Source organism: Mesoplodon densirostris, chromosome 2 (assembly GCF_025265405.1).
Source record: "Mesoplodon densirostris isolate mMesDen1 chromosome 2, mMesDen1 primary haplotype, whole genome shotgun sequence".
Taxonomy (NCBI): Eukaryota; Metazoa; Chordata; class Mammalia; order Artiodactyla; family Ziphiidae; genus Mesoplodon; species Mesoplodon densirostris.
The window spans coordinates 83,751,077-83,776,624 of record NC_082662.1 but is presented as its reverse complement, the minus strand read 5'-3'; the positions used below and the strand labels follow the sequence as shown (position 1 = coordinate 83,776,624).

Sequence of the window (25,548 nt, the reverse complement as noted above, 5' to 3'; positions counted from 1 at the left end):
ATTTTAGGTCACAATCTAGTCACATGCATTAATTTGGAGGTTACTAGTTCCCAGATAATTGGATAGATTAGAATTGCTACTATAGTTGCACTAAATTTTGTCTTGCGGTAAAACAGATATTTCAGACAGTCAAGAAAAGAATAGACTTCTCCTCTGGTGGGTGAGGTGTAAATTAGCACTCTACTGATGTCCCATTTTGGTGGCACAATTTCAAAACCTGTTGTTGGGTTGATAATGTGAATGTCTGATATCACATGTAGAAATGATGTCCAACCTCTAGAGCCTGAGGGCAGGTTCTTTACCACAACTGTGGCAGATATTGTCCCTACCTGTGCACAAACACCAAGAGATGGCAATAGAGTTGTGTTCCTCTTAACAAACAATGTTCTTTCCTAAGAGAATGTGTCTTGCAAACAACAGAATGCAGTAGAGGTGAAGTGGTGTGGTTAAAGCCATTCTTATAAACTCGGTATAAGGAGAGGCCACAGTTTTTGCACTTGAGTGCCTTTTGGATTTGTGCTGTGGAAAGCATTGAGCCGAGTGAAATAGGTTTTCACTGTTTCATTGTGAGCCTTCAGTTTTCAAAGCAAAAAAAATCTGAATATTAGCTGGAGGTCACAATGGAGTGTTGTTCCTCCTTTTTCTAGAATAGTTCTGCCAAGAGAACTTTCTGATGGATGGAAATGGTCTATGTGTGCTGCCCTAGTAACAAGCAGCCACATGTGGCTATTATTAAGCACTTGAAAGGTGTGAGCATGACTGAGAAACTGAAATTTTAATTTAAATTTAAATGTAAATAGTCACATGTGGCCAGTGGCTGATGTATTAGACAGTGCAATCCTAGAATGTAACTGAGATGCCCTGGTTCTCTCTGGAAGCTCCAGATGCCAGCTGCTCAAAGTGACGGTGGGCAGTGAGTTTCACTCCACTGGTGAGTTCCTTTTCTGTACTCTGGGTAGTTTTTGCCTCTCAGGGGAATGCCTCCCTTGCCTTTCCTTTCTGTGAGCAATGAGGCTCACATGGCTGACTTATAAAACACTTTTGGCAGTTGAGAGCACTGTGTTCTGATATTTAACCCTTGCCTGGTTTAGAGGGGATTAGAGCTCAGACCCTCCTTCTGTTCCCCTCCTGGACAGTGAAACAAATCAATGATAAGGGTGTGTGGTATTAGAACATAGGGAACCTTGAATTGCTAACTGAATTTGCCTCATACTCAACTGTCTCTGAGGAGGGTGCCCCTGCCTACTGCCCCCATACTTCCTCTATCTTCTACTCTAGTTTCAGAGTGTGAACAGCCGAGGGCAGAAAGCTGGAGGAGAGGCGGTGTTGGTGTGGAATTCACACAGTGGGATTTCACTTATGCAAGTGCTCAAGCACTTGGGAGAGGTTAGAATTAGCTATTTCTCTAGTTAGAATTAGCTTTAATGTTAATTTTATTATTTATTTATACAAATTTTATTTATTAAAAATAAAAAAATTAATTTTAATTTTTCAGTAAAAGAAAGGTGCAAACTTTCATCACATAAATTGGAAAGTCAGAGCTAATGGTAGAAGCTTCTCTCCTCAGGCCCATGATCTCATTAGAGATAGTACATCTCAAGCTCTTAGCACAATGGTACTGATTATTTGGATTATTTAGAATATTTTATATATATATATGTACAATTTGTACCAATTAAAAATGTGTAATTTGTACCAATAAAATTAACACCAAGCTTGTTCTTTATCATTCATTCAAAATACATTGAACAGCTACTATGCAAAGTGCTGGGGCAACTGAATAGTCTAAGACAAAATATGATTTCAGTCATTGCAAAGTTCTTGATCTAGTGGGTAAGTAATATAAACCACTTCTGACATTAGACGGACTGGCTTCAAAGCCCTGCCCCACCATTTTCCATTTGTATAAATAGGGGCAAGTTGCATGGTATTTACTAAGTGTCAATTTTCTCATATGCAAGGGGGTTATAATGATATCTGCCTCATGAGGATAGTATGAGGCTTAAAAGAAACAATGTATGTATAGCCCTTAGCCAATACTCACACACAGAGAGTGCTCAACCGTGTTAGCTTATTTGTTTTAAAATGAAGTATAATTGACTCAGGATATTATATTAGTTTCAGGTGTACAGCATAGCGATTTGATATTTTTATACGTTATGAAATGATCACCACGATAAGTCTAGTTACAGTCTGTCACCAAAGTTATCACAACATTATTGACTATATTCTCTATATTATATTCCCATGACTTATCTATTTTATAACTGGACATTTGTACCTCTTAATCCCCTTAACCTATTTTACCCAATCCTCCACCCCCTTGGTGACCAGCAGTTTGTTCTCTGTATCTTTGAGTCTGTTTCTATTTTGTTATTTGTTTGTTTTGTTTTTCAGAGTCCCCATGTAAGAGAAAACATATGATATTTGTTTTTCTCTGCCTGACTTTTTTTTTTTTTTTTGCGGTATGCGGGCCTCTCACTGTTGTGGCCTCTCCCGTTGCGGAGCACAGGCTCTGGATGCGCAGGCTTAGCGGCCATGGCTCACGGGCCCAGCTGCTCCGCGGCATGTGGGATCTTCCCGGACCGGGGCACGAACCCGTGTCCCCTGCGTCAGCAGGCGGACTCTCAACCACTGCGCCACCAGGGAAGCCCCTGCCTGACTTTTTTTATTTAGCATACATACCCTCTAGGTACTTCCATGTTGTTGCAAATGGCAAGATTTCATTCTTTTTTATGGCTAACATTCCATTGTGTATATATACACCATATCTTTATCTATTCACCTTCTGATGAACTCTTAGGTTGCTTCCGTATCTTGACTATTATAAATAATCCTGCAGTGAACTTTGGGGTACACATATCTTTTTTACCTTTTTTTTGGCCGTGCCACAAGGCTTGCAGGATCTTAGCTCCCCGACCAGGGATCGAACCCATGCCCCCCTGTGGTGGAAGCATGAAGTCCTAACCACTGGACTGCCAGGGAATTCCCTGCACATATCTTTTATTTTTATTTTTTATTTTATTTTATTTTTTATTTTTATTTTTTGCCGTATGCGGGCCTTTCACTGTTGTGGCCTCTCCCGCTGCGGAGCACAAGCTCCAGACGTGCAGGCTCAGCAGCCATGGCTCACGGGCCCAGCCACTCTGAGGCATGTGGGATCTTCCCGGACCGGGGCATGAACCCGTGTCCCCTGCATCGGCAGGCGGACTCTCAACAACTGTGCCACCAGGGAAGCCCCACATATCTTTTAAAATTAGTGTTTTCATTTTCTTCAGATAAATACCCAGAAGTGAAATTGCTAGATTGTATGTAGTTCTATTTTCAGTTTTTTGAGGAATCTCCAACGATTTTCCATAGTGGCTGAACCAATTTACATTCCCACCAATAGCATGCTACTGATTTGAGTACTTGGACTCTCTAATCAATAGAAATTGATAAGAGGGCAGACAAGAAATTCAGGCAAGTTACTGGGGCTCCTGGTGCAGCATGAGGGAGCAAAAACAAGTAACAGGTGCTCTTACTCACTCCTAGGGGTCAGGGGGCAAGCTGGTTCCCTTGGGCAGGAGGCATAGCTTAGATGGTCTGTCCACCCCCTTGGTGGTGCTATGTGCAGGGGTCCTGCATAGTACCCTGCTTTTGCTCCTGGCATCTCAGAAACAGCAGTTTGTTTGTGGCCTTTTTGTATCTTATTGTTCATAACTGCCCCAACTGCACATGTGCACAGTTATTTTTAGTCCCTTATAGTTTCTTTGTATTCTGTTGCTCAAGGAAACATTTGTGCAGGTGCAAGCACTTTAGTAGAGGGTCCCAGGTCCCAGCCTAGCTCAAGTGTGGGAGGGTTTTATGACCCAGAAATTTCTCTCATACACCTTCTCAGTCAATTTCCTGCCAGAGGCAGCCAGTTACAATTTTTTTCGTAGAATTTCAAAGAAATAGAATCATAGAGTATGCACTCTTTTGTGTCATTTATTTTCAAATAGGTAATATATTCACATGGCTTTAAGTTAAGAAGGTACACAAAAGGGCAGGCAGGCAAGTCTCCTTCCCAGCCCTGACTCCCAATCATTCAATCTTCTTCCCTTGAAGCAAAAATTATTATTAGGTTCATGTGGGCCCATCCCATAGCTATCATTAATTCAGGGCTTTACACAGGTACTTTGAGAACTCAGTTTTAAAGGTTACCCAAAGGATCTTCTGACAGCCCAGCTAAAACGATATAAAATCAGTTTAAAAATAACTGGAGTTCTTTTTAGACTCTGATTCCGAATGTCAGATTGTGACACTTTACCTATCTATGACTTAGGTAACCTTCAAGCCATACCTAGTTCAAGTTCTGGCATTCTATGATTCTCATTTATTGATGAAACAAACAAATATTGAACAAATATGGAAATACAACCATGAACCAAAGAGAACCAAGCTCCTGGCCTTAGTGATGTAATTAGTCCATTGTGGGGGGGGAAACAAAAATTCACCAAAATTATCATATAATTACAGTTTCAGTGTCATGTGATAGGAATGGACCAAGATAGGGAAGTGTGAAGGTGCTTCTCAGAAGTAGAGACTAGAGGTGTGGTCAGAAGGATGAGGATTGGAAGAGCCTTCCAGGCACAAAGCAAAGCATATGCAGGTCTGTGGAGGGAGAAAACTGAGGAATTGGAAGAGGCCAGTCTGGCTGGAACAGAGATAGGATGGAATGTGGTCTGAGCAGTGAGAAGAGGTGGAGAGGTGGGCAGGCCACCAGACCATGCAGGTTAAAGAGGTTTTGTCTAAGGAAGTGGGAGGCTATTGAAGTGGTACATGCTGGGAAGATAAAAGATCACACAGCCAGTTGTGTGGAGAAGAGATTAGAGAGGGGCTAGAGGGCATGAGGGTAAACCAATTAGAGACTAAATTTGTAGCCCTCCCAGGCCTCTGGCCCTCCCAGACAAAGGGAGTTTGGACTAAGGTGGTGATGGTAGAGGACAGATTCAAGGAAATTTTGGGATGTAAAATCTATAGAATTTGCTGATAGATGGAATATAAGAAGGAAAGGTAGATTAACAAAATGTCTCAGCTTTCTATACAAGATGGATTCAGTTGCAATGAAACTGTTAGTTGAAATTACTTTAAATAATGGCATAATCTGAAGTTATGCAAAATTTTGCCTCAGATGCAATTTCAAGTTTTTAGTTGGGTGGAAAGCATGGCTCTACTTCCTATTTTCTGGTATTTCTTAATCTTGTTTTTTAAAAAAATTGAGAATTTTTCTTTTTCTGAAATGCTTATTACAGTGGAACCTCTTCTGGAGATTATAAATTTAAATTAGGAAATAACCAGGGCTATCTAATTTCTAGGCATTTTTTTGTGCTAATTACTATCATTTTGTCACTTCTAAATGTATAATGAAAGTAATTTACATTGCCTTTGTTATTATTATTGTTATTTTTTGCCTGTTTTTCCTGGGATTAGACTGGAATTAGTAGGTTGTTTCTGTTCTTAAGTACTTTCCTTCTAAGAATTTCTTCGTTGATATTGGATGACTGCCCGGCTGGACCTCACATATTTGTGCCCATGTCTCTGCCGGACTCCGTATAAATCCAATGTGTCGAGACGACTGATGGTAGAGTGATTTGCAATCACAAGTGCCATTTACACGTTAATTATTGTTTTTGAGAGTGACCAGGTCACCTCTCGGGGAAGCACGGACGGCCTTTCGAAGCTTGAGCGTCTGCATCCCCTGGCCGCGACCTGGAGACATGCGCATAAGCAGTGCAGCAATGCGAGGCCCGCAGCCTTAAGCGCGGGGTCGCTTCGGGGCGGGGGGAGGGTCTGGTGCAGCTCTTACAGGCAAGGGGCGGTTCCAGAGACTGGGGAAGTCAGCAATTTGTGGGTCCGACCGCTGGAGCTTTGAAAGAGAGGCGGAGGAACAAGCGGGAGTTCCCCGCCTCCGTTCCCCACGGTCCAATCCCTTCGGCTTCTCCTTTTCTCAGCCGGCCCACCCGTCCCCTAACCTGGTCGAACCCATTATGCAGTAGGGCGGCCCGGTCTCTTTAAGACCCTGCCGCGCCTGCGCCTTGAGCCTTCCTGACGCGGCCGGGCCGGACCCGGGAGGAGCCGGTGGCGGGCACAGTAGGGGTTGAGTGGTAGTTGAAACCGCGGCGGCGAGGGCGGAGTGGGTCAGCGTCTGAGGCGGCCCCGAGCTCCTGAGTGAGCGCGGCGCTCAAGAGGGGGCGCGGACGGCGGCCGGCGGAGCCGGTAGAGAGGCCGAGGCGCTGAGACGCGGCGGCGCGGCTGCCGGCTGGATGGGAAGTTAATGTTTACGGCGGAGTCCACCCAACGTTTCCAAGGTGAGGGGCGCCGCGCCAGGCCGGGCGGGCCGCGAGCCCGGGTTCCGCGGGGCGCACAGCCGGGCCGAGGCGCGGCGAGTGGGGGCCGCCAACCAAACTTGCGGCGCGAGCGGGGCGGGCGCGCCCGGCCCCCCGGGGCCTAAGTTCCCTGTGGTCGCCGCGACCCTCCTGCCGTGGGCGCTGGGGAAGAAACTCGCCCGCGGGACTTCCAGTGGAGTCCCGGGGTGGTGGAGGGACTAGGCAGCTTCGGGAGCGCTTCCTCGTAAATCCTGTGGGGGAATACTTACTCTTCACCCCCCGCCCTCGAGGCCAGGAGTCTGTTCCTTCTCGGTGACCTGACGGGGCGAGACCGTCCGCGCCTCTTGCAAAGTTGGCGTCTTTATTTGGCCTCTGGGATTCTGCGCAAGGCCGTGTCTCCAGGCAGGTGATGGGCGAGCCAGGTGTGCTAGATGACGCCCAAGGATGCACTTGCGGAGAGTTTGTAGCCATCACTGAATCACCTTATGACTAGCGGGGCAAGCCTCAAATTAACCACAGAATTTCCGGTAGGTTGGATTGTGGTGTTGGTGTTTGCTTTAGAGTTGCTGTGATTTCTTTGTGGCTTTATTTTTGTCTTTTGGGCTACGCAGATCAACTCACCTGGCATTCTCTCACCGAAGAGTTAACCAAAACTTTTGGAATGGTTTCTTCACTTTCCTATCTGTTGTTGTTAGAGGTGATTTCAAAAAGTAGCATTTTCTTGCAGAGATTTCTTTGGGTTACAGTGTAGGATAACAGACTCCTAGAATAACAGACTCCTTTTATTGCTGAAAGAAATCCGGTACTTCGTGAAGATCAAGAAAAGTTATCTGTTCATAGTTTTTACCTTTGTTCTGGGTTGAAATGTGTTAGCAGCTTTTTTGTTTTGTTTTTTAAAAATGTTATTAATAAACTTTCGGCTGTTTACCAGAAGCTCCTTTTCTATTCTAAAATGCTAGTGTTAATGTCTCTGAGAAATTTGTGTCAAAGAAATCTTAGAAAACTTATTGTAGTATGATATATTTTAAAAAGTGCACAATCTTGAGTATGCAGGTAAAGAATTTTTACTAAGTATACTATCACAGATGAAGAAACAGAACATTGCTAGGTTGAGGTTTATATCTAGGAGTGGAACTCTTGGTTTATGAAGTATGTAAATGATAAAACTTTAGCATTAGATACAGTTGAACATTTTCCCAAAGTGTTCTACCAATTATCAGGGAATGGTATTCCATTTACCTCATATCCTTGCTAATGCTTGTCAGTTTTAAAAATTTTTGCTATTTTGGTAAAAGTGTAGTAATATATGTGTGGTCTTATTTACATTTTAATGATGATTGTGGTTGGGTATCTTTTGTTGGCCATTTATATGTCATCTTTTGTGAAGTGCCTGTTAAGTCTCACTTATTTTTTTTAATTGGTCTGTAATTCTTTATTCTGGATATGAGTTCTGTGTGTGTATGTGTGTGTGTGTGTGTATACACATCTATCTTCCATGAGTCCTTTCTGGACTTAATCTTTTTCTACTCTGTATGTTGCCTTTTCACTCTTTTAAGGCCTTTTTTTTGATGAATGGAAATTGTTAATTTTAATGAAATATACTTAATCCTTCGCTTTATGATTACTGCTTTTTGTGCCCTATTTAAGAAATCTTTGCCTAGCCTAAGAATATGGAGATATTTCCCCATGTTACCGTACAGAAGTTTTATTTTGTTTTACTTTTCGTATTTAAGATGTACAATTTACAGTAAATTCCAGATGGATTGTAGGGGTCCAGATTCACTTTATACCATGTGGGTATCTATTTGACCCAGCACCATTTACTGAATATACCATCCTTGCGCTTCTGCACTGTGTGACACTTTTTCATAAATCAGGTGACTGTATATGTGTGGATCTGTTTCTGGACAATATTCTGTTTCATTAGTCTATTTGTTATCCTTGCACCAATATCTCTATCAACTGATGTAACTTTATAATAAGCTCTGATATCTGTTGTTCTTATTTTTTGTTTTTGTTTTTTGGTTATGCTGGGTGTTAGTTTCCGCGTGCTGGCTCCTCGCTGTGGGCTTCTCTCTAGGTGTGGTGCGTGGGTTTAGTTGCCCTGTGGCCATGTGGGATCTTAGTTCCCCGATCAGGGATCGAACCCGCATCCCCTGCATCGGAAGGTGGATTCTTAACCACTTGACCACCAGGGAAGTCCCAATGGTTGTTCCTATTTTGTTCTTTAAGATTGTCTGGGCAGTTCTTGGTTCTTAGAGTTTCCACATAAATTTCAGAATCTTGTCCATTGCTACAAATTTTGGAAATAGAGAATTGATATCTTAACAATATTGAGTTTTCCAGTTTATGAACATGGTATATTTCTCCACTTATTTATGTCTTTTAAAATTTCTTTAATATTTTGTAGTTTTCTGTATAAAAGTTTTCCACATCTTTTTAAAAATTTATTTATTTATTTTTGGCTGCATTGGGTCTTCATTGCTGCATATGGGCTTTCTCTAGTTGCCACAAGTGGGGGCTACTCTGTGTTGTGGTGTGCAGTCTTCTCATTGCGGTGGCGTCTCTTGTTGCGGAGCACAGGCTCTAGGCGTGCGGGCTCAGTAGTTGTGGCTCATGGGCTCTAGAACGCAGGCTCAGTAGTTGTGGCGCACGGGCTTAGTTGTTCTGCGGCATGAGGGATCTTCCCGGACCAGGGCTCGAACCCGTTTCCCCTGCATTGGCAGGCGGATTCTTAAGCACTGTGCCACCAAGAAAGTCCCACATCTTATTTATTCTTAGGTATTTGATTTTTAAAATACTATTGTAAGTGATATTTTCAAACATTTGTGGCCAGTATATAGAAATACAGTTGATTTTGGGGGGTGGGGAGGGTGGCTCTGGGATTATTTTAAAACAAATCCCAGACGTCATTTCATCAATAAATCCTAAATCTTTAATGTCCCTTCAAGACCTAGTCCAAATTACACCTTGTATGCTCTAGTTTTCCAAGGTTTTTAAATCTCTTCTTGCATGTTATCTCCAGTGTCTGGGACCAATTAAAGATTTATAGAGTGTTTAACATAGAGTGTAACTGTGTTAGGCTCTGGGGATATGAAGCTGATTAAGATGCTGCCCCTGCCTTTAAGAAGTTGAGAGTCTAAGAGGAGTTGTAGAAATTCAGAAGACCTTTATCCTCCACTAGAAGTGCTGTGATGAAAATTGGTTTGGCTGAATGCAAAAGGGGCATTTAAATTCAAGTGTGGGGCACGTACTGTGCCTGGCTCCCGGTTTTCTGATATCGGCAGGGAGGAATTGGGCTGTGGGTGAGGGCTGGTATTACCGCGCATACTTCTGCTTTATTCCTTGGCTTTCAGCCTTGAGCCTTGCTCCACTCTTCTTGAGTCTGGAGTCTCTCCAAGTCACTGTTTCCAGAGAATAAATTTATGAGAGGATGTGAATAGTGGAGAAGGGAAACTGGAGGTTCATGTACAAACTTTTTTTTTACCAGACTTTAAACCACTAACCTGCTCTTCAGCCCCATACTTCTTCCCCACTGACTATATCCCTCGAGACTCTCAAGGGCTGAGCCTTTCTGGGGCTTTGTGAGCAAGGCACATCAGCCCGTTGACCATATTCCCTTGTGCAGGCCTGTAGGCTTAGCTTCCCATCCTCTACTCAGTTACTTATTCCTCAGTTACTTATGGCATCTATGAAACAAGAAAAAGTCTCTTTTCTTGTTTCATAGATGCCATATCTCTCTTACCTACCTGAGATTGTTAAATACAGTTTCTTTAAGCTTTCTTTTTCCTTGCATAGCTTGTTTCCTCCAAGTTACTTTTTTTCTGTTTGGTATAGTCTCAGCAGTAGAGGCCCTCTTCAGAGCTCTGATAATCCTCCTTGGTTGTTTGCTTGTGACTGAGGGACCAAATACATCAGGTAACAGTATTTTTTTAAAATTTAAGTGTGATTGCACACAGTAAAATATATAGATTTTAAGTGTATAGTTTGATGATTTTGCTGTGTGTACACCTGTGTAATGAACACAAGGTACAGAGCATAGTGAAACCCCTAAAAAATTCCTTCATATCCCTTCTATCTTCCCCACTCCTTGCCTAGAGGCAACCACTATTCTGATTTCTGTCTGCATAGATTAGCACCAGTATTTTCTAAAGTTGCCCAGGTGATTCCAGTGTGTGGTCAGGATTGAAATCATCGGTTTGGGTGGGCTGTTTGAGGCTCTCTCCAGTGTCTGTCTTTCTGTTTGGCCTGGTCAGATTTCCCAGAGAGTATCCCAGTTTTCTGCTTGGAGGCCAGAGGTCTAGTTGCCGGTGGTCTGGGAACTCAGGAAAAGAGGGCTGGATAATGAGCCATAGAGCATTTAATATGAAGGGACATATAATTTGCCTCTTTTTGTTAGGATACCTTTATCTTCCACCATGTGTGATTTACCCTTTTTAGAGAATAAATCTCTAACCTGCTGCCTGATTGAGGTTGGGTCAGTCAGCAACCCGGGAGAGGCATGGGCTCTAGGTTTCTAACTGTTCCGACAGCTTTCACCTGATCCTTTCTTTCTTTAGTCTCCCTTCCCCCTCTGTGTTCTGGCAGTTCCTGAACCCTTTGAGGATTCTGTAGCGTAAAGTGGGTTTGTTCTTAGTTGTCAGCACTGCTGTCTTATAATTTGTCTTTGACCAAATCAGTTATCACTCATCCATCTTTCCAGCTTCCAAAATTTTGTTGCTGTTGTTTCTTCCATTCTCTCGATCCTTATGCTTTGTGTCCTAAAAACAGAACAAAACAACAGCAACATTTTCTTTATCTTGTTTTAGTAGGGTTTTGGGAGGGAGCAAAATTAGATGTGTGGGTTCAGTCTGCAGTCTTAACATGCAAGTTCCTCATCTGCTTTCCATTCATCATACAGAAATGTGCTGCCATCTGCCCACCACTGTTTTCTCCTCCCTGTGGGCTTGTAGCTTTTAAAATTTCTTTACCGTTATCTACATAGAATGTTAGGAGGGAGAGCACTTAAATATTGGATCAAACTGTAATTTCTCTAGAAATCTCTAAATTCTTTTGAGAAGTTTACATTGTCCCAGAATCTTATAATCTCAGGATTGGAAATGATTTTAAAGATAAGCCAGCTTAGTGAGCTATTTGATACTTTCTGTAGTGGGAAACTCGCTATAAAGACAGAAATGACTGGAGAAAGAGTGGGCTGTGGATCTCTGCAGTGGGTCTGGAAATCAGTATGTGCGTTAAACATTTAATATTGAAAGAACAAATAATAGATCTTGCATATTTGTAACATACAGAAATTATCAAAAAGTTGTGGTGGTTTTGTTATTTTAATCAATAATTCTTAAATCCAGCTACTGTCATGGGGGGAGGTAATACTCAGAATGTTTTGTTTTTTTGTTTTTTGTTTTTAGCTAAGTTCTCTGAATACTTATTACAACAGGTCATCAGCAGTAATAGGGGTACGGGAGAGAGATAGGAGATGCATTTGCCCCTCAGGTAGATCTTGGGGGTCTGCCAACCTGTGGGGGTTTCCTTCAGGCCCGCCTTCCACCAGATGCGCTTCAGGTCTCTCTTGAACTTGATTTGCTGCCGTTTCAGGCGTCCTTCCTTGACTTTCCGCAGTAGGTACTGGGTCCTCTTGACCACCTTGCGGTACTTGAGATGATTCATCTTGTGCCGGCAGATTTTTTTTTTTTTTAACATCATTTATTTATTTATTTAGTTTAGTTTATTTATTTATTTTCCTTGCCTCTCACTGTTGTGGCCTCTCCCGTCGCGGAGCACAGGCTCCGCACACACAGGCTCAGCGGCCATGGCTCACGGGCCCAGCCGCTCCGCGGCATGTGGGATCTTCCCGGACCGGGGCACGAGCCTGTGTCCCCTGCATCGGCAGGGGGACTCTCAAGCACTGTGCCACCAGGGAAACCCATGCCGGCAGATCTTGAGTGTGTTTTTGCACTGCATCTGGGGTGCATCCCAGACCTCCTTACCCCACTGCTCGACCCCTTCCCCCACCTGGCTGGGCGGACACTCAGAGTTGGGCTGGATACACAGTCCCTGGGACCCCCGCGTCCAGTCTGGGCAGGAGGTAGCCAGCTCTCTAGGTCAACCAGCTCTCCAGGGGGCTGATGGATATATTCCTGAAGAGCAGCATCTCCGCAATCTCCAGATGGACCTGTCTGCCACGGAGGGAGGCAACGCCACTTGGGCCTGTTGGTTGCGTGCTGTAGCGAGGCCTGCAGGCATGCCTGCCCAGCACCCCTGAGACAGTCCAGGACCCACTGCAGCCTACCTGGGAGCAGCCCTGAGCAGCTGGGAAGTGAGGCACACCAGGAACAAGGTCTGTGTGTGGCGGCAGCCCCAGGTGCTCAGCAGAGCCTCTGTGAGCCTCAGCTTCACCCCGAAGTGCCCACTGAGTGGGTGGTGTGGACTCTCAAGTCCCAGGTCCCCAGCCCAGCCGGCAGCAGCCGCTTCCACTGTCCCTGGAGCCCGCGGCCTCATGCTGACCCTACCCAGACACCGCTGGGAGACTGACGATTCTGCTGCCCAGTATTTTTTGTTTTGAGAAACAGATTATATTCCAGAAAAAATTGAAAAGTATTGCTAAAGTTGTAGAAATCTTACAGTTAACGTAAACTGGTAAATTAATTAGAACCACCCATTAAAGCCTCTCTGTTAAGCTCCTCTGATAACTTTGTTATGCTTTGCACTCCTTTTTTCTTTAAAACACTAAGTATGTTTCCAAATGCTCTTTGAGATAAGAGTTTTTTATCATAAAGTTCATGATGAAATGAAAATATTATTCTCAATATAATTTATTTTCTCTTAGGCTAAATTTATAAAATTTTATGTGTTTACCTTTAAATTGTGTCCATCCTTTTCTGTGTTACAGTATCCTTTTACATTTGAAATTTATGCTAGATAGTGAGTGGGTTTTTTTGTTTGTTATTTTCTGTAATGCCCTTATTTAGCAAAACAAAAAGCTGTCAGCCCTTTGTTGCTCTTCAAATTAATTTTGGACAAGTTATATAAAAGTCTGCTTATCACTGCACACAGCTTTATATGTTTGCATATAAAATTCAAGCTATCAATTAAAGATAACATTGGCAGTTATTACTATCTGTTTTGGCGGTATGGTAGTCCTTCCTCATTGGAAACATGTAGGTTAATTAATGTGTGTTCTGTGGCTAGAAGCTGTTGACTGTGGCCTCATATGTTTGCTCAGAAAGGGTCATCCAATTTCTCCTAATTCTAAGTTGCCTGGTGTGTTTATTTGTTGCCATTTCCAGATGTTTATTACTGTCTCTGTACTTCATGAGAGCATTCCCTGCCTGTGCTGTTGGCAGTTTATTGTTTAAGTGGCCAGACAATGTGGGTTTAGTGCTTGTTAATTGTTCTTTGTACTAATCCAACGCTCACAATTGTACTTTGAAAAATGTTCCCTAAAGCTGGTTAAACTGGCTATTATCTGGGTCTTCATTGTTGGTTTTGCTATTCAGTGTCTTGGGTTCATGATTAGGGCTCTCTCCTTAAGGAACTGCTAGCTCCTGTGTTCTTGGAAGGAACCTTGATAGAGATAGGAGCAGAATGGTTTTATTATGGATCATTGCTCTTTTTGTTTTTCATAAGAAAGTGTAAGCACTGATAGGGAAGTGAATATGGGGATTTTGTCTTACCTTTGAATTGGTATTCAAATGATTAGTTGTTGTATTTGGCCTGATACAGATCTTTTGCTATGTTAAAAATGAATCCAGGGCTTCCCTGGTGGCGCAGTGGTTGAGAGTCTACCTGCCGATGCTGGGGACACGGCTTCGTGCCCCGGTCTGGGAAGATCCCACATGCCATGGAGCGGCTAAGCCCGTGAGCCATGGCCACTGAGCCTGCGTGTCCGGAGCCTGTGCTCCGCAATGGGAGAGGCCACAACAGTGAGAGGCCCGCGTACAAAAAAAAAAAAAAAAAAGAATCCAGCATTCTCGTAAATTATGCTAGTAAATTTGTTAGAACGATGTTAACAGATACTGGATAGGAACTTCCCTGGTGGTCCAGAGGTTAAGACTCCACGCTCCCAGTGCAGGGACCTGGGTTTGATCCCTGGTCAGGAAACTAGATCCTACATGCCACAACTAAAGATCCCGCATATGGCAATGAAGATCCTGCGTGCTGCAACTAAGACCCGGCACAGCCAAATACATACATACATACATAAATATTAGAAAAAAAAGATACTGGATAAAAGTTTCACTTGAATGAACCACTGTATAATATGATATTTGAAAGAGATACATAAGAGAAAGAAGAAAAATTTAATATCTTCAAGTATACCAGAATCAGGATAGCTTAGAAGACTGAGCCAGAATTTGCTGGTGAGAAGGTAGACCTTGAAGTAAATTGAGAATGAATCTTAGGGAATAAGCTCATGAAAAGTGTAATGCCTTTAAACATTTAATTTAAATACATGTAAGAGAGGAGCACAAAGTTAAAGACTCAACTTGGCTGCTTTTTTGATAACGTGGAGAAGCTTCTTTTCTGCTGCTGGATGAACAAGGTTATAAATGTTGTCAAGCATTATAACACACGAGATCAGAAAACTGAGTCAGTAAATGATCTAGAAATTTAATGAAGTTATGAACATTGTCAGTAAGAACCACCAAAGGTAACACATATATAGCATCTCCTATGTGTCAAGCATAATGATAGGTACTGGGAAGACAACGGTGATCAGTACTACATAGACAAAAATCTTTGCTTTCACAAAATTTATAAACCAGGGGAACACACATTTGGTATAGTCTTGTTTCTTTACTTTTTTTTTTTTCTGGCCATACTGTTCAGCTTGTGGGATCTGAGTTCCCTGATCAGGGATTGAACCTGGCCCTGGCAGTGAAAGCACTGAGTCCTAACCACTGGACCACCAGGGAATTCCCTGTATAGTCTTGTTTCTGAGTGAGGTGATAATTAAAAAAAAAAGGGTTATTAAGTGATTAATTTGTCTTAAATCTTGAGGTTTTTTTTTTTTTTGTTTAAATTGAAGTATAATTGATTTTCAGTGTGTCAGTTTCAGGTGTACAGCAAAGTGATTCAGTTATACTGAATCTATTCTTTTCCACATTCTTTTTCTTTATAGGTTATTACAAGATATTGAATATAGTCCCCTGTGCTCTACAGTAGGTCTTTATTGTTTATCTGTTTTATATATAGTAGTGTGTATCTGTTAATCCCAAACTGCTATTTATCACTCCCTCCCCCCCCCCGACCCCTTTCCCCTTTGGTAACCATAAGTTTGTTTTCTATGTCTGTGAGTCTGTTTCTGTTTTGTAAATAAGTTCATTTGTATCATTTTTTTGATTCCACATGTAAGTGATATTATATGATATTTGTCTTTCCTTGTCTGATTTTACTTCACTTATTATGATTATCTCTAAGTCCATCCATGTTGCTGTAAATTATTTTATTCTTTTTTATGGCTAATATTCCTTTGTATGTGTGTATACCACATCTTTATCCATCCATTTGTCGATGGACATTTAGTTTGCTTCCATATCTTGGTTATTGTAAATAGTGCTGCTGTGAACATTGGGGTGCATGTATCTTTTCAAATTAGAGTTTTCGTCTTGTCTGAATATATGCCCAGAAGTGGGATTGCTGGATCATATGGTAATTCTTTTTTTAAATTAAATTTTTATTTATTCATTTGGTTGTGCCGGCTCTTAGTTGCAGCTCGCTGGCTCCTTAGTTGTGGCATGCAAACTCTTATTTGTGGCATGCATATGGGATTTAGTTCCCTGACCAGGGATGGAACCCGGGCCCTCTGCATAGGGAGCATGGAGTGTTAACCACTGTGCCACCACGGAAGTCCCTCATATGATAATTATATTTCAGTTTTTTAAGGAACCTCCATACTGTTCTCCATAGTGGCTGCACCAATTTACATTCCCAGCAACAGTATAGGAGTGTTCTCTTTTCTCCACACCCTCTCCAGCATGTTATTTGTAGACTTTTTGGTGATGGCCATTCTGACAGGTGTGAGGCTTTTTAAATAATTAGTATGGAAAAATGCTGAGTGAAGTAAAAGTTTTATATTTTAATATTTGCTTTAAAATTTTTGAGGTAAAGTTTACATATAGTGAAATGAACTTAACTCTACAATTGAATGAGTTTTGTTGAATGTGTACTCCTGTGTTAATCTCTCCCTCCCCAGTAATCCCACATGGTTCCTTTAGTCAGTTCCTGCTCTGACATCTTTTACCACAGATTCGTTTTTCATGTTCTTGAACTTCACCTAATAGAATAGTAGAATAAGTGTGTATTCTTTTCTGGCTGGCTTCTTTTGTTCAACATAATGTTTTGAAATTCATCCATGTTAATGCTCCTTTCAGTAGTTCTTTTTAACTGGTGTGTAGTAATACATTGTATAACAATAACACAGTTTGTTTATCCATTCTCCCTTTAGGCTATTATGAAAGCTGTTATGAACACATAGCTATTAGTCTTCTTATAGACATACATTTTCATTTCTCTTGGATAAATAACTAGTGGTGGACTTACTGGTTCATAGAGCAGATGTATGTTTAACTTTAGAAGACATTGCCAAACAGTTTTCCCAAGGGAATATATCATGTTACATTGCAACCAGCAGTCTGTGAAAGGTCTGCTTGAGTGACAAATCAGAATTGAGTTTCAGAAAGACTGTGCTGGTACAGTGGGGTATGAGACTTGAGTTAGGGAACACACACAGTTAAGTAATACAATTGAAAATTGATGTATTCTTGTTCTAAGGAATTGATAGGGAGGGAGAGACTCTTACAGATTCTGGAGCCTGTGGTATGTGGGGTGAGGATAAGGCAGGGGTCAGGTGATCCCCATGCATCTGTCATAGGCTGTTGGATATTGGTGTGCCAGTCATTAACAGAGAGAATACAGTGGAGGAGCAGATTTTAGAGGGAAGAGGGAGAAGTAAATCTGTTTTGTTTGTAAGTAGTAATTGGGGTAAAAGGAAGTAGATTAAATAACTGTGTATAGTGAGGAGAAGGCCCAGGATGGAATTGGAATTTTGGGGACCATTGACATGTAAGAAATGAGCTGATGAAGAGAAGTCTGCAAAGGAGCAGAAGGAGTGAGTAGCCACCACAGAAGGGAAACCAGGGAAGTGATTTAACAAACTGAAAGAATAGAACTTTGAGAAAGGAGGGAGGGGCTTGAATGTTGTTAATGTGAGTAAAAAATAAGTGTAGCCTTTCTGGAGGTTAACTTTTTTTTATTATTTGACCCAATAGTTGCACTTTGTGTAATAACTTCTAGAGAAACAGACAAATGTTGAAAGTTATCACACACACACACACACACACACACAGAGTATTATATAGTTTTTTATTGCTGCTGTAACAAATTAGTACAAACTTAGTGGCTTAAAACAAAAATTTAGTCTCTTACAGTTAGGGAGGCCAGAAGTCTCAAATGTTTCACTGGGCTAAAGTCAAGGTATTGACCCAGCTGGTTCCTGGGGTAGAATCCATTTCCTTGCCTTTTCCAGCTGTTAGAGTTGCATTCCTTGTATTCCTTGCATTGCATTCCTTGATCCCTTCCTCCATTTTCAAAGTCAACTGCATAGCATCTTCCGATGGGCCCAACCCAGATAGTTCAGGATAATCTCCTCATCACAAAATCCTTCCCTAAATCACCTCTGCCAAGTCCCTTTTACAATTTAAGGTAACATTCACAGGTTCTGTGTTTTATGATGTACTCTTTAGGAGGCCATTAATTAGTCTACCACATATACTAACAAGGACAGAAGATCAAAGTACATTAAATTAAATTCTCAAAAATGTATAGTATGATCTGATTTTTTTTGGCTGCACCAGGCGGGGCATGCAGGATCTTAATTCCCTGACTGGGGATTGAACCTATGCCCCCCTGCAGTGGAAGCATGGAGTCTTAACCGCTGGACCACCAGGGAGGTCCCCAAGTATGATCTAATTTTTGTGAACTTAAAAAAAATACATATATACCTGTATATTACCATATGTATAGAAATCTTAATATATACTGTACTGATAACATTGGCTGTCTTTTTTTTTTTTTTTTTTTTTCTTTTTGCGGTATGTGGGCCTCTCACTGTTGTGGCCTCTCCCGTTGCGGAGCACAGGCTCCGGATGCGCAGGCCCAGTGGCCATGGCTCACGGGCCCAGCCGCTCCGCGGTATATGGGATCCTCCCAGACCGGGGCACGAACCCGTATCCCCTGCATCGGCAGGCGGACTCTTAACCACTGCGCCACCAGGGAGGCCCAACATTGGCTGTCTTTGAGAGTGGCATTACAGAGTACTCAAACTTCCATTTTTTTCTGTGATATTTCAATTCTTAACATGTATTTGCTAATCAGAAAAATAAAAAATAAATAAAAGGAAAAGTACTGTATGGGTCACATGTTACAGAGAGGTCTGTAAGTAAGATAAGGACTATGAAGCATTTACTGGATTTAGCACAAAGAGGCTGTTGGTGAGTGACCTTGGTAAGTGTGGTTTTAGTAAAATGGTATGGTAGAAGCCACATTGCAGTGAAAAAGTGGGAGATGAAGAAGGGAAGAATGAAAGCTAAATATCTGTCCAGTTGCTTAGCTATGGGGGAGGGACGATACTGTGAGACAGGGGGTACTTAGTGGGATGTAAGATCCAGCAAGAGTGCTAAATATGGCAGAGCAGCCTGTTTAAAAGTTGAGAGCAGAGACTGGGAAGAAGAGAGAGACCACCTGAGTTCCAGGATAATTCACAGAGCACGAGGCCTGTCTTCTGACTTTAGACAGAAGACCCACTTACCTGTGGCAGGTGAGACTAGAGAGGTGTGGATATAGGCAGTAGTTAAGTTTATTACATTTTTGTTTTCTTTAATATTATCAGATTAAAAAAAAAAACAAAACTCTTGTAGTTCTAAATGCTTCTTTGGCATTTTGTTAAAGTCCAAAGTTATTGTGTACCTGTGTTAATTTAGTCTTGCTAATGTACTCTCATTTTGTTGGTTTCTGATTATTTCTGTAGCCTCATAGTATATGAGTATATGAGGTTCAGGGAATGAGACCTTAGTTTTCTAGTGCAACATTTTGAGGACTCCGCCCCCCCTGTTATTATTGAAACTAATCATTGCATAAAAATCTGCTTATATGAGTTTATCAATTTTCTCTTGACTCTACAGTGTCACAACAGGAAAACATTAGAGGTATCATTCACTCCAACCTTTTTTTAAGTTCCTGACAAGGAAACAAGGTTTAAAAAATTTAAATAACTTGTGAAGGCCTTATGCACCTTGTCAAAAGAACATGGTACTTTACCTTGCTGAGATGCTGAGGACCTTTCAAAAAATTATTATTTCATTGATACTATATTTCTGCCAGGATTTCCTGAGTTTTCATGTGTCCTTCTATCCAATTCCAATTAACATACATTTTCCACCTCTTAATTTCATCACTCTTCTTTCACCAGTATCAGTGTAATTAAATTAATTAAAATGACAATTTAAAATACAGTTTTTAAGGCCTTGCCATGATCTGTGCATTATTTACCTATTTGGAGAGTTATGGTGAAGATTCCTGTTGACATTTTAGGATTTTTCAGAACTGTGGCAGTTCATTTTTGTTTCACACTGGGTATGGGGTGATGGTGCTTAACACACTTCTTGACACAGTGCTTGATATATTGTGTATATTAAATAAAAAATTCGTGTAATATGTGATATATTTTAAGAGGTACTTGTTCAGAATTTGTGCTTTTTTTGGACTAGATTAAGACCTAAGGAAACAGGTATTTTAGTACTCTCGCTGCTGCCAGGAAAAAATTGTGTAGATATGCCTTTTTTTTTTTTTTTTTAAACAATTTTGTCTTTGGAACAGTGGAAGGTTGAGGTCAGGGTACAGGCTTATTAGCTCCTTATTCATGAACTTGAACACCTTGGCTATAGCAATTTTAGGTGCAGCTCAAATTATCAAATTTTAAAATAAATTTATTTGTTTATTTACTTATTTTTGGCTGTGTTGGGTCTTCGTTGCTGCACAGGGGCTTTCTTTAGTTGTGGCGAGTGGGGGCTACTCTTTGTTGCGGTGCGTGGCCTTCTCATTGCAGTGGCTTCTCTTGTAGTGGAGCACGGGCTGTAGGCGCGCTGGCTTCAGTAGTTGTGGCTCTTGGGCTCAAGAACGCAGGCTCAGTAGTTGTGGCTCTCGGGCTCAAGAGCACAGGCTCAGTAGTTGTGGCACACAGGCTTAGTTGCTGCGCGGCATGTGGGATCTTCCTGGACCAGGGATCGAACTCGTGTCCCCTGCATTGGCAGGCAGATTCTTAACCACTGCGTCACCAGGGAAGTCCTTCATTTTCAAATATAATTTTCATCTCAATATTTTAGTTAATTGAATTGCTTAAGTAGGTAATCAAATTGGTTTTGGGCAGGTCCTATCTGTCTGTCAAAATCCTTAGAGTCACGACATGTTCTGACGTTCTGTGTTTTTACTTTTGTGTTCTTCTGTTTTAGCTCACCTTCCTATCAATGATTTATACTTGTCAGGATGTTTTTGTTTTAGGGCTGAATGTTTAGTATCCTGGTTCCATCATTTATTAGCTAATGGATTCTTGGGCAAGTTGTTTAACCTCTATAAACTTCAGTAAAATCTGTTTTAGGATTATTGTGAGGATTAAATAAGATAATGAATGTAAGTCTTGTCGCAGTGCCTTGTACATAGTAAAACTTACAGTAGATGATGGTGGTAGCAGCAGGAATAGTAAATCACTGTGTACAAAGTTTTCCTTTTCTTTTTTTTTTTAAATTAAAGTGTAGTTAATTTACAGTGTTGTGTTAGTTGCAAGTTTCCCTTTTCTGAAATTTTGCTCTAGAGGTGGGAAGGATCAGAGAGAGATGAATATATGCTGTATGCCTATAGAAAATAAATTAACTCAGAGAAATTTGTTATATAGACATCTAAAGGAAAAAGACTTGTCAGCAGTGTTACCCTTATTTCCTGTTTTTTTCCCTTTCAGTGTAATTCCTGTTTGCTGTTCTTTCTATTCCTGTTGAAGCCAGTGCTCTGTATCTTTCTCTTCTTCCATATGACAACTGTTAACTTAAAAAGTGAAAGACATAATTTGCAGTTCTTCTTTGAGGATATTTATAGACTGTATTTTAAAATCCACACTCCATATTTATTGATAATACTCAAAACATGCAAGACATTGCTATTTATATAATAATGTTGTTTATTCCCACGTTTGCAGAGTTGGAATAACACTTCCTTATAACCTGCTTAAAAGATTGAAGATAGATATTACATTTGCCCCAAGCTTAAATCCTACTGGGACAACGTTGAGTATAAATAATTTTTTTTTTTTTTTTGCTTTCTACATGTTTATTCAGTTGTATACCAAGATTTTTATGGGTTCAAAATTTCCAACACCTTGAAGAATGTTGAAGTAACGGTGGGTACAGATAATTATTTTTTATATTTATATTGGCATAGACCATTTTGAAATTTGATTGTATATTTTGGATATACTGCTAAGTTTGATATGTTTGCTATTTATTTTGGAAGAAAATAAGGAAAGATCTCTCTGGACCCATTTGGCATTACAAACACTTAGGCAAATAGCCACTAAAAAAGTATGATGATGTAAGTTGGTGAGTTCTGGGCTTGTAATCTTGTGTAATCAGTCAGAGTTGTAGTTTAAATAATGGTCCCAGAGATACAATTTCCTGTCACTCATCTACTGGCCAATTTCCCCATAAATTTATGGGTTCGTATAAAACTTACTGTGAAACTTGAGATGCTCCTAATAATCTGTTTCAGACTAAGTATAAATAGTTTAAAAAATATGATGTAGTTGGAAGAACTCAGATATCTATAGAATTATCCATCTATTTTTTTCAGCCAACTTTTGTTGAGTTTCTAGAATACACTGGGTACTGTGCTAGGCGTTATGGAGGGCAAAGTAATACCTTCTCTTTGGTCAGAACAAAAAGAAGATGCTGTTTCAGGCTATAACTCTGCTCCCTTCTCAGTATTGCTCCTAACCTGCAATCCTGACCTTAGTAATGATTTGTTAATATGTTACTTAAGCATTGTTGCTTTCTCCCTTTTATCTCCTTCTTGTATATTTTTCAGATTAGAACATATAAAGTCTGTCATGATGAAGGACTCTAAAATTTGGAAAAATCAGAAGTATAAATAATTTTAAAACCATAAAGTGGGGACTTCCCCGGCAGTCCAGTGGTTAAGACTCTGCGCTTCCACTGCAGGGGGCACGGGTTCAATCCCTGGTGGGGGAACCAAGATCCCGCATGCCGCGCGGAAAACCCATGAAGTTAATGTCTTATATTCTGTTCTGTTGTGGTAATTGCTTTTGGCAGCTTCTGTTGCTGTTTTTCTTTATAGTCCTTTTCTGGCTTTCCAGCCAGAGCAAACTATTAAAAGTCTATTTGGCATTTGTATGCCAATGTTCATAGCAGCATTATTCACAGTAGCCAAAAGTTGGCAACAACCCAAAATGTCCATCAACAGATGAATGGATAAACATCAGATTCTTCCTTCCTTCTTTTTTTCCTTTCTATCTTCTAGCCGTAAATATACCAAGTTTTTCATGGGCTCAGAGTTTCTAGCCCTTTGAAGAACGTGAGAAGTATATGTATAAATGGAATCTTATTTAGCCATAAAAAGGAATGAAGTTCGATACATGCTGCAGTGTGGATGAACATTGAAAACATTATGCTGAATGAAATAAGCCATGACACAAAAGGACAAATATTGTATGTATGATTCTACTTATAAGTCTAGAATAGGCAAATTCATAAAAATCAGAAAGTAGTTTAGAGGTTACCTGAGGCTGTGGAGAAAGGAATGGATGCATAATTTCTGTTTGGGGTGATGAAAATGTTTTGGAAATAGACAGTGGTGATGGTTGTACATCACTGTGAATGTAATTAATTCCAACGAATTGTACACTTAAAAATTGTTACAATGGCAGGTTTTTATGTTCTATATATTTTACCCCAATTAGGAAACAGGCTGTTTGGAACCTGCAAGAGGCTTGTGGCTAGTTCACAGTTTTACTTCTAAGTGAGGCTGAGGTCTTGCTCATTCATGCTTCCCTTGTTCATGCTCTATTGTTTTTGAAAAAAAAGACCAGCACTGATTGAGTGGTGAGTTTATGGATGATTCATTTTTCTTCATGATTTTCTTTTTTCTTCCCTTTTTTCCATAAATATGGATCACTTATAAGGAAAATATCCATAAATAAAACTTATTTTAAGAACAAAATCAGGGGACTTCCCTGGTGGCACAGTGGTTAAGGATCCTCCTGCCAGTGCAGGGGACATGGGTTCGATCCGTGGTCTGGGAAGATCCCACATGCTGTGGAGCAAGTAAGCCTGTGCACCACAACTACTGAGCCTGTGCTCTAGAGCCCACGAGCCACAACTACTGAAGCCCGTGCGCCTAGAGCCTGTGCTCTGCCACAAGAGAAGCCACTGCAATGAGAAGCACATGCACCGCTACGAAGAGTAGCCCCTGCTTGCCACAACTAGAGAAAGCCCGCGTGCAGCAATGAAGACCCAATGCAGAAATAAATAAATAAATACATACATACATACATACATACATACCAAAATCAAGTCAGAAAATATTTATCTTCTTTGGCTTACTATATAGTATTCTTTTCTTTCTCTTATCCTTTATTTCTTCTTGATCATCTTTCACTTTTTTTTGGATGTATGTATCATTCCTTAATTTTACAGTTTTTAATATAACCAAATTGGAGATAATTGGAAAAAGAAGGGATTCTTCCCATCCCCAAATTCACTACTATAACACTGAGTTACTTGGTTTTTAATTTTAATGTATTTTCTTCTATTCTCTTCTTGCTTATATCTTTGTTCTAATAAGAATTTATATATAATTTGAGTTTTTTCATTTTTTGCTGCATTAGCCTTCTGCATGTGGTCTGCCTTATTATCTTCCTAACCATCTTTTTAAAACAAAGTTACAACTTCCAGTTTCTAGTCCAACATGGAAGTTGCCACTTCCTGTTAACAACAGGTAAAAAAGCTGAACAAACTGAAAAATCAACAGTTTTTAGATTCAGCAGGGAGGTGAGGTCACAGGACAAAGCACTGTCCCCTGAATTGGAAAGGCAGACGGCAGATACAGAGAATTACAACTTAGTGGAGAGAAACCCGTGAGTTGAAACCACTGTGGGAACCGGTGGTAGGGAAGGGAAACCTGAACTACTGATGGATTGCCGCAGGCTCAGTGTGCACAAGTCTGAGAGATAAAAACTCCAGGGGGACCCAGTCATTGGATGCCCGCACGCTTTTGTGAATTTTGCCTCCAGGAACTTGGCCACGTTCTCATTATGAATATCAGAGAAAAATCCCCTCTTGCGTCCAGCTGTGGGAAGGAAAAGGAAGTATTTTGAAATACTCCAGAGTATTCTGTTCTTAACAAGGTCTGCCCTTAGGAGAAACTACTTAACCAGAGCCTCACCTGCTGGGGTTTGATCAGAGCCTAACTGACCTGGGGGAAATAAGCAATTCTGGGCTAGTATAGCCATTTTGTGCCACAGGAGGGGAGCGGAGTGATGGGAGAGGCTGATGACTGAGAAGCACATGTAAAGTTCAGAGTTTAGAGATACAGGCTCACTGAAAGACTAAGATCTAATCATAGGACTATAAAATGCTTCCCTGCCCTCCACATCTTACTGCCACATTATTAAAGGCCTATTTACAGTAGTTCCTTTACCCAGTACATCATAACTATCAAAAAAAAATTACAAGGCATACTAAAAGACAAAAAACAGTTTGAAGAGAGAGAGCAAGCATCAGAACCAGACGCAGATATGGTAGGGATGTTGGAATTATCAGACAAAAGAAGAATTTAAAGCAATTATGATTAAGATGCTAAGGGCTCTAATGGATAAAGTAGGTAGCTGACAAGAGCAGATGGGCAATGTTAGCAGAGGGTGGAAATTCTAAGAAAGAACCAAAAAGAAATGCTAGAGATCAAAAACATTGTAACAGAAATGAAGAATGCCTTTGGTTGGGCTTATTAGTAGACTGGATATGCCTCAGGAAAGAATCTCTGAGCTTAAGAATAGCTAGATAGAAACCACCAAAACTGAGAGGCAAAGAGGAAAAAAGACTGAAAAAACAGAACAGAATATCCAAAAACTGTGGGACAA

At 40.9% G+C, this 25,548-nt stretch overlaps 1 protein-coding gene and 1 pseudogene across 8 annotated transcripts in view; one reads left to right on the top strand and one right to left on the bottom strand.

The window, feature by feature from the left end:
- Window positions 1–6,023: 6,023 nt before the first annotated feature.
- Window positions 6,024–25,548, top strand: part of EVI5 (ecotropic viral integration site 5) — a 240,978-nt gene continuing 221,453 nt past the window's right edge. For 4 of the 8 annotated variants that reach the window (XM_060090126.1, XM_060090124.1, XM_060090125.1 and 1 more), the window contains exon 1: window positions 6,026–6,332. The gene's annotated coding sequence lies outside the window, so the exon portion shown is untranslated. Of the gene's footprint in view, window positions 6,333–25,548 lie in introns of all 8 variants that reach the window. The other 4 variants (XM_060090121.1, XM_060090122.1, XM_060090119.1 and 1 more) reach the window with 2 other exon arrangements.
- Window positions 11,033–12,848, bottom strand: LOC132503297 (small ribosomal subunit protein mS38-like; annotated as a pseudogene).